Source organism: Macrobrachium nipponense, chromosome 5, assembly GCF_015104395.2.
Source record: "Macrobrachium nipponense isolate FS-2020 chromosome 5, ASM1510439v2, whole genome shotgun sequence".
In the NCBI taxonomy this organism is placed as follows: Eukaryota; Metazoa; Arthropoda; class Malacostraca; order Decapoda; family Palaemonidae; genus Macrobrachium; species Macrobrachium nipponense.
In genome coordinates this window covers 79,127,877-79,143,199 of record NC_061107.1, presented here as the reverse complement: position 1 = coordinate 79,143,199, position 15,323 = coordinate 79,127,877, and the positions used below count along the sequence as shown (strand labels likewise).

General features: G+C 45.1%; 1 pseudogene; it reads left to right on the top strand.

Annotated features, from left to right (window-relative positions):
- Positions 1-5,287: 5,287 nt before the first annotated feature.
- The window catches only part of LOC135215836 (mitochondrial S-adenosylmethionine carrier protein-like), a 61,100-nt pseudogene continuing 51,064 nt past the window's right edge, over positions 5,288-15,323 (top strand).

Genomic DNA, 15,323 nt, shown 5'->3' with positions numbered 1-15,323 from the left:
AGATAAAAATACAACTCGGTTGCGACACACAGGGTCAGGTGCGATCAGTGATGGGACAAGTGAAGCAAGCAAGCCCACGGATACCCGAATCCAACTCGAATAGAACTGAAATGCACCGAGGTGAAACAAACAAGTGAATGTATACTCTGCGTATAATCGCATATATTTGAAGAATTTATCTGCAGATTTCAGTAACCTTTTTAAGGGTTACTGCAGTCTTAAAGGAATAAATCAAAAGAACTTAGAATTTGGTTATTTTGTGGACGCTGATTGGGGTTAACCACAGGATCTGACTGATAAACATGTGGGCCTTTAGCGTCGAAAGGGACATGCACTCTATTAACACTTTCTAGTTTGCATTGTGCTTACATTCTTTATGAATCAAGCGATAAGGCCATTTATTTGAGCTGTAAGATTACACAAAATGGAATGCTTACAATGGAATGGTCAGTAAAGAGGCTAAGAATAAGATAAATCCAGTAACACCTAAACCTGAATAAATTATCGTTTAGGAATGAATATATTGCTATTACAATGCTTTCGAAAATCTTCGTTCAACGTTTGAACATTATTATCTAATATATAGCCAGGAAGGCTAATCCAGAGGTTCTTGGTAAAGCTAAAGATCCCTGGTAGCCTACTGGGCTGTGTGACATTCGTTACTCAACAGACTAGAATCAGCAGGCTGGTGTTCTTATCTTAACTTGTTTCAGTTGAGAATCTCGGTTACTATTGCATTTTTGTCCCTTCATATTGTACAGCCAAATTTCATTATTGTACATTTCCTGTAACTTATTTTTTTTATTCTCCTATCTTGAAAGACTTGATTGGTGTTTTCCTAGTTATTGTGTACGTGCTCCTCAAGTCTGCCATGTCATTCATTCGTCACATGCAGATTAAATGAATGCATAAGGAGAGAGGGAGAGGTAATAAACATTTGTCATCTTACAAAGAGAAGGATTTTTCATGGTGGTAGATATGACATTAACTTGATAACCTCTGAATCACCAAGGTCGTGTTATAGTTCTGTTATATCCTGCTGTGCCTCTCTTGATCTGACTAACTGTGCAGTTCGCAGCCAGTGTGGATACAGTTTATATTCTTTATTATTGTTCTTCGTCTATTCTCGACGGGGAGAGAAGCTTTCTTTCCCTCCAATGAACGGGAAATAACAATATACTTGACAAATTATTTTTTTAAAGTGTGCTCTGGTCATATTATTTTATACCCTTAAAAAAATATCTGCATGTCGTCGGGTAACGAACGTCTAAAAATGCAAGCCAGTACGTACGATTCTTGAACAAACCTAATCGTCGGCGGAAAGTTCCAACATTCTGACTAGGAGTCCGGGAGTAAGTACAGTTCCGAAGAGAAAGTGGTCATTAAGACCACATGGTGCTCTTCGAAGAACGCGCCAGAAATTTCACTGCCATATACTCAGTCATTTAGGAACACTTTCTATTTCTCGGTGCAAGACATGGCGCCAAAATCTCGCTCATTTCTCGGTGCATTTGTCGTGAGAAATATAACGACTAAAGAGTCTACCCTTCAGTCTAAAGTGTTCGTGGGCCGTGTAACTTGCTGATATAGTTTTCTTCTTCTTCTTCTTCTTATTTGATATTTCTAATGTTCTAGTGATGCAAACATATCTTGTAAGAACTAAAATATTTGGCCTAGATTATTATAGTTATTTTTGTGCATTAGACCAATAGCTATTCAGCTACATATATCTATGTAAATGTTATTTTTCGGAAGCGTGAAAAGCCATTGCATTTGCTGATATTACCAACGAACAAAGAACACAAAGAAAGAAGAAGGTACAAGAGCGGAAAAGTAAACTAACGGAAATTACCAAGATTTATTGTAAATAGACACCTCTTGAGAAGTGGGTCACTGCTCAATTACCGAGATCTCGAAATTCACGAACCACTGTCTCCGAATTAGACTTCTTTAGATATTGATAATGTTAGCCATCTGACCAATGACCCCCTAATTCAGCCTCCTAGTGAACCAAGTGCTTTCGTTATGAACCTGGTAGTTATTCGGCTGCGGTGATAGCGACCCCATCCTTAAGCCTTTTCCCTTTACAGTACGGTGGCACTAGAGAAAAATAAAGTTCATTCACATTCACGCTACCGAACCGTGAGCGAAACAACGGCAATATATATATATATATATATATAATATATATAGATTATATATATATATATAGTATATATATATATATATATATATATATATATATATATCATCACAGGTGGGCTAATCCTCGGTGAAATAGGCATGGGGATACGGAAGACATGACACATTACATTAGATTCTTTATTGCTAGCGATGTTTCGAGACAAAGTCCCATCTTCAGGATAAAGGCAAGAAATAAATGTTACATCAATACAAAACAATTAAGTAAGTTAACAAAATCATTATCAATTAAACTATTTCTAAGTAAATTTACGAATTTAAAAAAAGTCAAAGAATGAGTATTACATTATACGCTACACGCTTAAGAAAATTAACTGTAAAATTGTAAACAAACCATTTCTAAATAAAATTACGAATATAAAAGTCAAGAAGAGGCAAAGCACAAAGTGACGTGGCTTTATGCTACATACAAAGGCACTGAAGTGGTATGGTCGTTAAGTGAAGGTACCAGTTTCTTAATTGTCAAACTTTCAAAAACGAGGTGGTGGTGATCATATGTGACGTCATAATGACCTTAAAGGTATTATAATTTATTTGTCTGCCTTTCAGATTCTGGCGCGATTCCTGATATTTGATTGTTCACCTCTATGAGCATCACGTCTCACTTTGAGCAAACAGCGCGTACTTCCTACGTAGGAAGTACGCTCCGGTTGCTCAACGTAGGAAGAAAACAATATTCTATTAATATCATATAGGGGGTGGTGGCTGGTGAATCACGTGACCAGGTGCCACCCCCAACCATAGATATAAAAGCCTTTTATATCTGTGCCCCCAACCCCCCACTTAAATCGGCCACTGCTAACGTGATATCTGATGATGAGTCGAGGACAGATCTGATAAAATATCTTTTCAGATGAGTGACAAAAACAAATTCAGATTAACAAATAAGACTTCAATTGTTTGTGGTCAAAGAAAGTCTAACGTCTGCGCGATACTTATAGAATCAGCCGTTTTCGTGTTAAGGTTTCTTTGCACAGCAAACAAGATAGGGTGTTATACTCTGCTTATGAGTAAACTGCAGTTGTCACTTATGCATGATGATGACGGAACGTATTATTGGTATATATGTATGCCAAGATATGCGTGAGTAACAAGCATCTACTCCCAAATGTCAAACGTAAGTCAGGCAGTCACTTTCTCTTGTGTTCGTGACGTATTATTTTAATCCCCGCTTCCTGCTGTCCCTCTGTCCATGAATTTACTTGTAACTCGTCACAGAGAAACTCCTGTCAATATTTTATTTATGTACGTGTAAATAATTTCTTACTATGGTGTGGTAACTTGATAATGATATCCATTTGATTATTTAGATTTGATTTAGTGGCAAACCATCCACCTTCTATTCCATTGCACTGTTCCCACATCCACACTTGCTCGCAAACACCTGAATTAGGCAAGTGAGAAAGATCTCATATCATAAATTACTCGATCAGAGCGGCCAAACGACCACAAGTCGACAAACACCATCTGTTACTGTTGGCAGACAAACTCAGATGAAGCAAGCGTCCGTGTCGGCGTACTTTGTAAGCTGCAAAACTACTTGAAGTAAATATAAAAAGTTCTTTTCCAATAGTTCACCCATTGACAAAAGTTATTCCCGCGCAACCTCTCGTCCCCCAACCCGCTGTCATTTTTTATATATTCTTAATTTAATCGCAGTCTAGATTCATTCATATTTAAAAGAAGATGGCTTGATTTTTTTTCATTTTTTATTATTTTTCTTTCAAATTTTAACCATGAAATAATAGCGTGAAGTATTTTGCCGTTAGACGACGCCACATATTTTCTGAGTGTTATGTCTGCTGCATGCGATCTATGGGAATGTTACATTTGGCATTGACAATGAAGTTTGCCGTGTCTATTTGTTTTGCTGACTTGTTTCTCACAACCCCTGTAGGGGTGGGGCAGTGCTGTCAGTGCACCTCATTAGTACAATGTAGTCATTAATTAAGGCTTCGTAGCTTCCCTTCGTCCACTGGTTGCAACATCATTCACTCTTTCTACTGTACCTCCGTTCATATTCTCTTTCTTCCTTCTGACTTGCACCCTCTCTAACAATTGTTTCATAGGTCTTTCCTCCCGTTAAACACCTTTCAAATCTTACTTTCAATTTGGCCTAAATTCTATATTCTGTTCTTGTTACATCGATGCCGTAGTATATTTACTGCCTACTGTGTTTTATGTTGTTGATTTAAGTTCTAAATAACCAACTACCTTTTAAAGTTGTGTAGTCCTTGATACTATTCTTACGTTTCTGTCACCTGGTTGAAATCAAGGTAGACTATTTTATCTTTCACCCCTCCGATTCATACCGATTAGTTCAAGAGTCAGAGTTCAAAGTCTTCGAATTTCTGGCGCTTACTGTCATCTTGAAATTCAGCAGTCTGCCCCGTGTGTTGCAATTGTGAAACGTCTCTTGCTTCTATTTCACGTTTGATTCGGTCTTATGGTCGTTTAAAAATATGTCCTAAGCTCAACAATTTTCTTATAAATGTTTACTAGCCCAGATAATCATGATACCGAACTGCAGAGATAAGAGGGATTTGGAGTTTGCTCTGTCCCATAATCATACGAAGAAAGAACTGAATTACCCAATGGTGGGTGGAACATTTCACTCACAAAAATCTCTAAACAACAAAAGTAAATTATATTGAAAGCACTGAGGCAAATATTCACCCCCAAAAAATGCACCTTATTACAGTATCAATACTTTACCGAAAGAAAAAGGAGAAAGATACCTATTGATCTTCATGACTGCCAGAACAAAATGGACCAAGAGACAAAGCAATTCAATCATAACTAAAGAAGGTGATTGCTTGAATGTAGAAAAATGAAAGAATTTTAATAATTAACTCAAGATAATAAAGAACTTTTGTTTTAAGTTACTAGAAACGAAAATCAAGAAATTCTAGGGACAAGAAACTATAGAAAGCAAAAATAGTAAAAGCTACTAAGATTACGGAGCTATTAGCCTACCTTTCACGTCTGTCTAGAAGTAACTCAGAACTGCAACAAAAAAAATGTATCGAACATATTAGATATCAAACTAACGAGAGAGCTGTTTCAAAGAATGTCCATGCTTTACTACTACTATTCGAACGTCTGTGCAATAGACATTTTGCTGCAACAGGCATTCAGCAATCGAACTTTGTTGCCGATCGCACGCGTATCGTAACCAAACCTTGTTATTATAATTGGTAATGTAATAGGTTAATTCTACTATAATTTATCGCCAAATAGCTACCTTAGCCACACCGTTTTCCGACTAATTGACTTGTATTTTAGTATAGGTAGGTACATTCCTTATGAATTTTGTTGGCAGGACCATAACAGTTGTAGAGGGTGACCTGGGTCCCTAGGTGAACCAGAAATTGGTCATTTGCACTAACAGGATTTGTCGAATATCTACTAGGGTAAAAAAAACCGCATGGTACAGGGGTGGACCATGTACGATCAATGTGTACAACCCCAAGAAAAGTACATTATACCTATAACGCGTCCTGACACCGGAGTAGAGGTCTTTAGCTGCGTTTCTCACCAACAACAAGTCGCGTCTGATGCCCATCTCCGATGTCAGTACTCGTTATAATGTACTTTTTTGGGGGTTGTACACATTGATCGTACATGGTCCACCCCTGTACCATGCGGTTTTTTACCCTATGTATAAATCACAGTTTGAGTTGGCCGAAAAATACTTGGTTCCGTTCTTAAAATCAGTAGGTAGTCGAGTCGGGTACATAGGCTAGGCTAAAGGTAGCCTACTAATAGTAGGCTATCTAGGTAGGTACTAGGTACCTAGTATGGGGCAAAGGTGTCACTAATTTTACCTTCCCCAACCTAACCTCACCTTGGGTACATTCCTTATTCTAGAAGAGGTTACCAGTATGTCCCAGGTATCTTTGTTGCTCAGCTTTATGTTGGTTACGCAAGCTGATGTGTTAAGGGCCCCATACACTGAACTATTGTATGAACGACTGTCTGAATGATTGTTGTTATCAACACACACACTATTCACGATTTCCGCACATAGGGTAAAAAACTGCATGGTACAGGGGTGGACCATGTTCGATCAATGTGTACAACCCCAAGGAAAGTACATTATAACGCGTCCTGACACCGGAGTAGAGGTCTTTAGCTCCGTTTCTCACCAACAACACAGTCCCTGGAAGTCTGTAATACTGATCATCCCTTGGTGTTGAAGATCTTGCAGTGGATCTTCTTGCACCAAAATAGAGGCAGCATCATTGTTTCATTTTGTTGGGTTCCTGCCCATGTGAACGTATCGGGAAATGAAGAGGCAGACAAGCTAGCCAAATCAGCAGCGCAAACTTTAGTACCGAGAAAAATGCCCTGTTCCATATCGTGATACATTCTTCGATATAGGAAATCTGTCCAGTATTTATGGGCACTTCAGTGGGACAGAGTAGGCCCCAACAAAATGAAAGAAATTACTATACAGACACACCCTTGAAAATATGACCTAATACCAAGGAAGTGGGAGGTTGTATTGTGTAGATTACGTATTGGCCATACGCGTTTAACTCACGGCTATCTGATGGATGGGGAGAATGAGCCCTTCTGTGATGATTGCTTAGTTCCACTAACTGTTAGGCATTTGCTGGTTGAGTGTCCCAGTCTAGTGGAACTTAGGAATCGTTTTTTAGCTTATAGTAGTGAAGCAGGTGGTAATTATAGCATGGCAAAACTGTTGGGAGAAAGCATGTGTGTTAATAACGTTATCTCTTTTATCAAAGAAGCTGGTCTTCTCAAATATATCTGACAGCTGTGCTGTCTTAGTATATACTTTTTTCCCTTTTGTTTTTGTTTTATATTTGTTCCGATACGTAATACAAACCCTCGGTCCTTTAACAATAGGAAGTAGCTAGCGGCAGCTGGAACGGTCGTAAGCTTCGAACAAGGGGAGAACGGTAGTTAACTGCTTGTCCGATCGTCGCGCGCCGCGCGACTGGGAGGTAAACAAATCACTTTTGCTTTCGGCCGCGGGTGTGAAGGACGTGTTCGTCATCGCTCTCTGCCCGCTTCATCGTCGTATGCTTTGTTTATATTGTGTTTTCTACTAATGGTTTGTTTGACTTGAAAATGAAACTGTAAGTACACTGTTTTCATTTTCATTACTTAATTATGAACCCTTGAATTATGTCTCGGTGCCGAGGACGGGCACGCTCGCGCCGAGTCATGTATTTGGGCGAAGGGTGTAATTGAAAAATGTAAGTACTTTTTTCATTATATTTTTGCCCTGTGCGTTCGTTACCGAGAGTGTGATTGCGCTCGGCACGAACTTTTAAGTTTGTATAATAGAATGCAATGAAAGTGGATTCGCAATTGCAATATTCTTTTCATTTTCATTTATTGATTGCATGAATTTAATCTGGATCAATTTTCGTTCTTACCCGGGAATTGATCCTTACGATTTTTTATGTGAAATGAAATCGCAAGTGCAGTATTCTGTTTCATTTTCATATATATTTATGATAGCATCATATTATTGGATCAAGTTTCCGTTCTTACCCGGGAATTGATCTTTTCTCCTTTAAGTTCTATGAAGTGAATCGCAAGGGCAGTATTCTGTTTCATTTCATATTACTTTGCACTGCTGTGCGGGGTGGGGGAAGCGAAGGTCTGCAGGAAGTCGTCGGAAAGCTCCCGCGACTCCCTTGGTAGCCGATTCTTCGTCTTCCTTCCTGCCCCCCGCTCAGCTTCTTCATTGTATTTTGTATTTGGGGTCTTCCTTGCGTTCGGATGGGGCATGTCTTCCCCCCGTGCGTGAGGGAACCCCTCTTACTAATCTATCTATGTTACCGCAGGTGCTACATCCGTGGGAGACGACCTTGGATGTAGATGTAGATCCTCACGAGGTTGTACTCGTTGTCGGGGGCGAGAGTGCTCCCGCAACGAGCCCTGTGTAACGTGTATGCATTCGTCAGAGGCGCAGTGGGTGCTGTACGAGGACACAAGAAGTCATCGGAAAGTCCAGTGACTCCTTTGGTAACGGACGTCCAGCTGGGTGGGGTTCTCTCCCCCCAGGCGCGAGGAAGCCCCTCTAACTAACCCGACTGTTGCTTCCGCAGGTTGCCATCAGCGAGGACGACCTGGAACAGGTGTGGGAGTCGCTGGGACTGCAGGGGTTGATTCAGCGGTTTGGCGGGGTCGCGTGGTCACTCATGATACGGTAACCACTACAACAAACCACAATCTCGACACCAGCATATGAGATGTCACCGCACCTGGTGTACACACCACATGTCATGTCGGTAACACCCACGGCTGCAATCCAGAACCAATTCCTGCCGTGCCAATCAGGACGGTGCCACCGCCACCTGGGTTCTTTGTATTGCCGACCCCGGACTGGGCCGCTGCCCAAAGAGTACCCCCCTGGACCTGCCGCCAGTGCCGAAGATGACGGTAGCGGGCCGACAGGACGCCTGTCTCTCCTGTGGTACCTGCCGTGCCTGCCGTACACCTGTTGCTGTCCCGCCGCTCATTCCTTTTCAGATCAGGTGCCTGCTGCTCATTCACTTTCAGATGTTCCTGCTGTTCCTGGACCTGTTCCTGTTGTTCCTGCTGTTGGTGATGCTGTCACAGTCTCAGGTCTTTCCGGACAGGTGCAGTCGGGCCCTGTTGCTTCGGCAACTGCCCCGGCTCCCTCCTGGATGGAAGACCTGACGACGTCCTGCGGAGCCTGGCGAAGAAGAAGAGAAGATGGAAGAAGGTGTCGTCGTCGTCTTCGTCGTCTTCTTCGTCGTCCGCTGCCTCTCCTTCCCCTTCGACTCTAAGGCCAAACAGCCGAAGAAGAAGAAGGTTGCCTCCTTCCCCCCTAAGAAGACTCCTTCGGGATCTTCTAATGCCCGGCTCGCTCAGGCGAGCTGGGGAGCTCTTCTGCTGGTCCTCCTGTTCCTTCGGGAACGGGGCCCAGTCGCTTCTTCTGCAAAGAAGAAGTCGACGGGGACCAGAGGGCACCAGCCTCGGCTGGTGCGTCCTCACCTGGTGTCTAGCGGGTCTGCCGCTAAACCAGGTTCCGTCTCGGCCGCTTCTCGTTCGCGAGAAGCACCGAGTGGACGCTCTTCCAAGAAGACCGTCCAGCCAAAGTTTTGACGCCCGAGCTCGCTCGCCGTCAAGACAGCGGCGCGGAGCAGAAGACTGGCGAGAGTCGTGCACACAACTCTCGCCAGGCCAGTGGACGCTCTCGCAGCGATCAACTGGCTGCTCGGGCTAACGTGACGCCGAGAGGACGCTGGCCGGTCTCGACGCGATACAGAGCCTAGCAGGTCACCCGTCCGCCGCTCCCGATGGGACCGGGCGGAGACGGTGACCAGCGGTAGCTCGCCTGACGCTAGAGATCGGTCTCGACGTTCTCAGCCGAGCCAATCGCCCCAGGCGAGCGGTAAGGCTAGGCCTGCTGCTCGACCGTCACCGCGGGTTGACGATCAGCAGCAGCCCTCCACGCACGCTGGTCCTGCCAGCGAGCGGAGAGGGGAGCGTCAGGTCTGCCTCTCCCATAACGGGTTGAGGCGAGGAAGGGGTCCCCGCGGCCGTCGGTACCAGCCACGGTTGGTACCAGCGGCTCGAACGCGACTAAAAACCCGAGAGGACGCTCGCCGGTCTCACCGTGACAGCGAGCCTACAGGTCACCTGACGCCGCTTTCCCATCGCAGGGACTGCCGCCGCTCCCATCGGGGGGAAACGGGCGGAGACGGTAACCAGCAACAGCTCGCCTGACGCTAGAGATCAGCGTCGACGTTCTCAGCCAAGCCTCTCGCCTCAGGCGAGCGGCAAGGCTAGGCATGCTGCTCGATCGCCACCGCGGGTTGACGATCAGCAGCAGCCCTCCAAGCACGCTGGTCCTGCCAGCGAGCTAGGGGGAGCGTCAGGTCTGCCTCTCCTGTACCTTCAACCTCCTCGGGCTATACGCCGGAGGAGCGAGGTACCTATGAGTGATCGCGAGAGGTGCGCCGCTCGCGACCCCCGCTATGACGCCGTATGGACCAGGCACGGTTCTAGGACCGACCAGGACATACGCGCAATTAGCTGGAGGCGACCGTCAGGGGTCTGCGCTCTTCCTCCTTCTGAAGGAGGAGTATCTAGGGATCTATTCTTGTTGGAGGGACTGGACGGTCCTACTCCGCAAGACGCGGTTACTCCCGAGATACAGAGGAATTTGCAGAAGTCATTAAGCTGATTCGTCAGCATAATGACCCTGCGGAAGGATTGCCGCTCCCACCAGCGAGCCCACGTCTCTGCTCGAGTCGTTTTGGGGCCCGAGAGGGAACCCAAACCGACGGTGGGTCTGCCGCGATCGGAGCTTCTTGCCGATTCTGTCTCGAACCAGTGTCTCTCGTCTCCGGACAAGAAGGCTCTCTCAGTTCTGGCGCGGTCGATCAAGCTACTTCCACCTCCTCTACTGCGACAGCGGCGTTTTCTACGTGTCTTCGGACACCGTATTTAAATACTCCTTCGGTCCTCCTGAGAGGTTTCGACCTCGACGAGGACTGGGATGAGTCCGGAGGACGGTTTCGGCTCTCTCCTGTCAGGTGTCGATCAGCCCACCCAGACGACGTTCACAGTGGCGGCAGACCCTTACCTACAGTGAGAGTTCGTAACCCTCCGCGGGAAAACGTTTTCTCCTGACGATACGTTTTCCCAGACTCTGAGAGGCCATCGCCGCAAGGCGATGGCTGCTCCTACTCTTCTCCAACTGCTAGTTCCACTGGGAAGGCGAGCGAAGTATCCAATTCCTTCCCCATTCCCTCTCTCCTTACGGCTACGAGGGAAAGGGGAAGGATCCTACAGAGATTTCTTTGTAGGATCCCACGTTCGGACTGCGCTACCGGGGGGACCTTCGGGTCCTACCTGACGTAAGCCCCGGTCGTTGAGGAGGAATCCTGCTCCATTCTCGATTTCTACGGGAATCGAGAGGACCACCAGCCGATATCGTTTGACGAATTCGGTGGGGGTTTCGCAGACTGCTTAGAATTCTACGGAATTTCTAGCGCATTCAGAGTGTTCGAGTTTTTACGATCTTCAAACACTTACGCGAGACCACGGTCCAAAGTGAGCGAGACGAGAATCCCCGATATGTTACACGATAATCGGGAACCTCGCCTATGCTCGAATTCCTGGAATTTCTAGCATTGTGAAGAAGACTGCTGCTGAAAGAAACCATCTCACAGTAGGCGACCAACCTGGAATAGAGGAGATCGGACGGGAAATATCCAGTTTGGCTTGAACTATCGTCTTAGTATTCTGTTCACCATTGAAGCTTTCCTTCGAGGAAGACTTCTCCTTCACTCTCTTTAATAGAGAACGAAGGTGGTCGATCTCCAATCCTTATTTTGTTTTCTTGAAGGAAAGAATTTAGGATGGAGATCGTTGTTCAGAATCCTACAAATATACTACGTATTAACCTCGCGACATGATTCTGCTAAGCAGTTGAATTGTCCGAGGGGTAGGCGCATATCCTAGTTATTCTACGAATTGCGACTTAGACGAGAAGTATTCTAATTGAACTGCAACTCGGGGTTGCCTGCAACCTCCCAGGAGTTTTCAGTTTCAATTTTATATACTTATGGTTTTTGTCACGACAACACCATTTCAACTTTTATATTTACCGAAATTCGTTTCGCCTAAATATAATTGCCCGAGCATATCTTTTATGCTCGGTAGTTCTAGCCGAACGCATTCCTTCGTGGAATAATGGATTACCTGGCAACTCAGGATGACGGAGTCAGCAGGCTCAACCACTGCGTATTGAACTGCCTCATAGCAGCTCAGTATCAGCTGGCCTCCGAGATTCACGGTCAGTATGTCTCTCTCTCCCTGCTTGATTGACTACCGAACCGTATCTCTGCCTAACAATCATGGACTTAGGTCTCTGATTAACGGGGATTCTCGCAATAATGAAGGACCATCTACTGCGGTGACGCTAGATTCCATCGCCTTCGACATTGCGAGAATTTTCAACAGAGATATCTCTTGGACTCTTTCATCTTTCTGTTTACCGCACGGTAAACAGAAGTCGTACAAGTCTCCCGCTGCATCGCACTGCGATAATGCGAATGATTTTGCAGACATCTGAGTTTGTCTTCAAAATATCTCGTATTCGTAGGTGTACAATTGTTCATTGTTCAACCCGAATACAAGATGTGTCAGAAGACATCGCCTACTCTCCGACCTGACAGCTCTACCTCCAAATGTTCAGCCCATGAGAAGCAGTTCTTCAGGCGGCTTTCACCTGTGTTTTCATTACCGAAGAACGCCCCGCTTTCATTGCAACTACGACTTCTCACCGGACAGCAATGAAATAGCGGTTAGCGTTTTCAGTCATTTGTAAGCACAGGTTATGAATCTTGAGATCCTTCTCTCGATTCATATGTGAAGACGTAGGTTGCATTCAATATCTACCTTCGTCTTCAATGATACATAGTGTTGTTTCTCCTTAGCTGAGATTCAACAAACATGAGAGTTTTACCTTCAGGGACCTCGGTCTCTAGAAGGTAATTGACTTTCGCCTGTTGGGTACTGCCTAAGAGAATCATCACCTCGCTGTCCGGCATTGGTGACAAACAAATACATCATTTGTTTGGTCTCTCGGCATAACCCTTTAAAGGCGAAGGTCACGTGACTTACTCGGATGCTTTGACAACTTGCCTCCTACCGAACGCAGTCAGTCGGCAGCTGTCAGAGCGCCCGAGTTCCAGGTTACGCAATTAACGCTGTTTGACATTAGTTCGGTTGTTACACAGCAACCATTACTTCGTTTTAATAGCTTGTCACAGTACCATACCATTGACACCCACCATGGAGTGTCGGTGTCCTATCCACTACGAGAACTTCGCTGCATGGGGATAGGAGGATGCGAGAGACTTCGTTGCTAACGGACAGACAGTATGGGTACTGGACATCACCGAAGTAGAAGAGGGATAGGTCATGCGACTATTTCCTTCTTTTCCTCTGAGGAACTGCATGACTTCTCCTGCGAAGTCAGGCACCCAGGGGATGGGGATCCGTGACGCTCGATTTCGTACCGAATTTCGTAGCGAAGACTCAAACCCTTCGGTCCCTGACGATTGGTTCGAGTCGTTCACAATCCCCTCCCTAATGGACTTCACCGCCTTCGATGCGAAGGAGATGCTGCCTTGTCCACAAGAACTTCTCCTTGGCGCAGGTACTGAAGGCAGGGGTCTGGTCCAACCAGACCACATGCCCTCCTTCTACCTTCGGGATATTGCCCACAGGTCCTTGGATCTTTTTCCTTGGGACCCGTGGTGGCTGCTCAACGTTGTGTAGCGAACCCAGACCCCTCGCAGGCTGAACAGCATCGAGTCCTGGTGTGACCGTCCGTAAGAATGGATGGTGAATGAGAGTGTGACTGGCTCCTCTTCCCATCTTTTTCTTCCCCTCTACCTGTGGTTAGAGGGACACGGTCGTCACCCTGCTGGATAAGGACAAGATGCAGGTGAGCTACTCAACAGAGCCCCATCCTATCCCTTTCACTAGGGATAGGAGCGATATCCACCACTTCCTCCAAACAAGGGGGAGGAAGTGGATGCCAGCTTGAGACAACCCATACTTTATGTTGCCTCTTGCAAACAGGAACAAGTTCTTGATTGCTGGTACGAAGAGATACGCTTGCCTCTCTCTAGTTACTCGGCCCAGAGGTCTGACCATTGATCCTGCGGTGCACACCCCGATCAATCGGACAGAGGCTTGGATCCCTCCCTCGCTCTTACGACCAGGGAGGCATTCCAGGGATGGACGAACACCAGTCTGTTCATCAAAAAGACTCAGATTCCTCCCACCAAGAAGTGAGTCTTTCCTATGTTAAAGGACCGAGGGTTTGTATTACGTCGAACAAATGACAATTTGTCGAAAATTGCATTTTTCCTAACTATACAAACCTGAGGTCTTTACATATAGTCCCCACCTCATGCCACCCCTCACTCTGGCGTATTTTGCATGGGCCAAAAGCAAAAGTGATTTGTTTACCTCCCAGTCGCGCGGCGCGCGACGGTCGGACAAGCAGTTAACTACCGTTCTCCCCTTGTTCGAAGCTTACGACCGTTCCAGCTGCCGCTAGCTACTTCTATTGTTAAAGGACCTCAGGTTTGTATAGTTAGGAAAAATGCAATTTTCGACAAATTGTCATTTTATTCAGATTAATTAACAATTCTTTTTATTAGAATTTTATTGGATCAGAATTTTATTCTTATTTTTATCAGAATTTTTTTTTAAATCAAATTTATATGTATCTCTTTTAAAAAGATAAAATTTATAATATATTAAACAAGATTTTAAATAACGTTAAAAGATCACACTTAGCATTCGGCGTCGGTGACCCTGGTAGTTGTGACGCCAGAAAACCTACAATCAATCAATCAATCACCAACAAGAAGTCGCGTCTGATGCCCATCTCCGATGTCAGGACGCTTTATAATGTACTTTTTTTGGGGTTGTACACATTGATCGTACATGGTCCACCCCTGTACCATGCGGTTTTTTACCCTATTTCAGTCTGAACAAAGATTTTGTCTCGGGAAGACTTGGCATCATCTCTAGAAGAGACGTGCGCAATAGCATTATATCGGCAGACAAACCCATATATTAAACAACCTGTGTATGACAGATTTAAATCTCAAGCCAGCAACCTGGTCTTAACAGATTCCCGCTGAGATCGTTCAGACACGAAACTCCGCCCACTTTTGCATTTAGACAAGTCCATACACAATGTTTTTGTGAACGATACAGACAATCGTTCAGTGTATGGGGCCCTTCAGTCTTCCCAGCACCCTCATACCTACCTACAAGTTTTGATTTGCCTAAGTTTCATGGTTGGGTTTATGGTGGATGAAGAGATGCACCGGATGCTGCATCTCTTTCCCTCCTCTGTGCCCTTCTCAGTTGCAGACAGTCCAATCCAATGTTTGCACTGAGCACCAGTCAAAAGTCTTAGGTCTCTTCACCTATTGCTACCTGCTGACCTTGACCAAGAAGCTGGCAATTCCAGGTGGTGATGAGCTGTCACTCCAGCATTTCACCATATAGCCTAGTCAGACAATGATATGATATGTGGCATAAGCTCATAACACGTTCCATTTTCTTTGGAA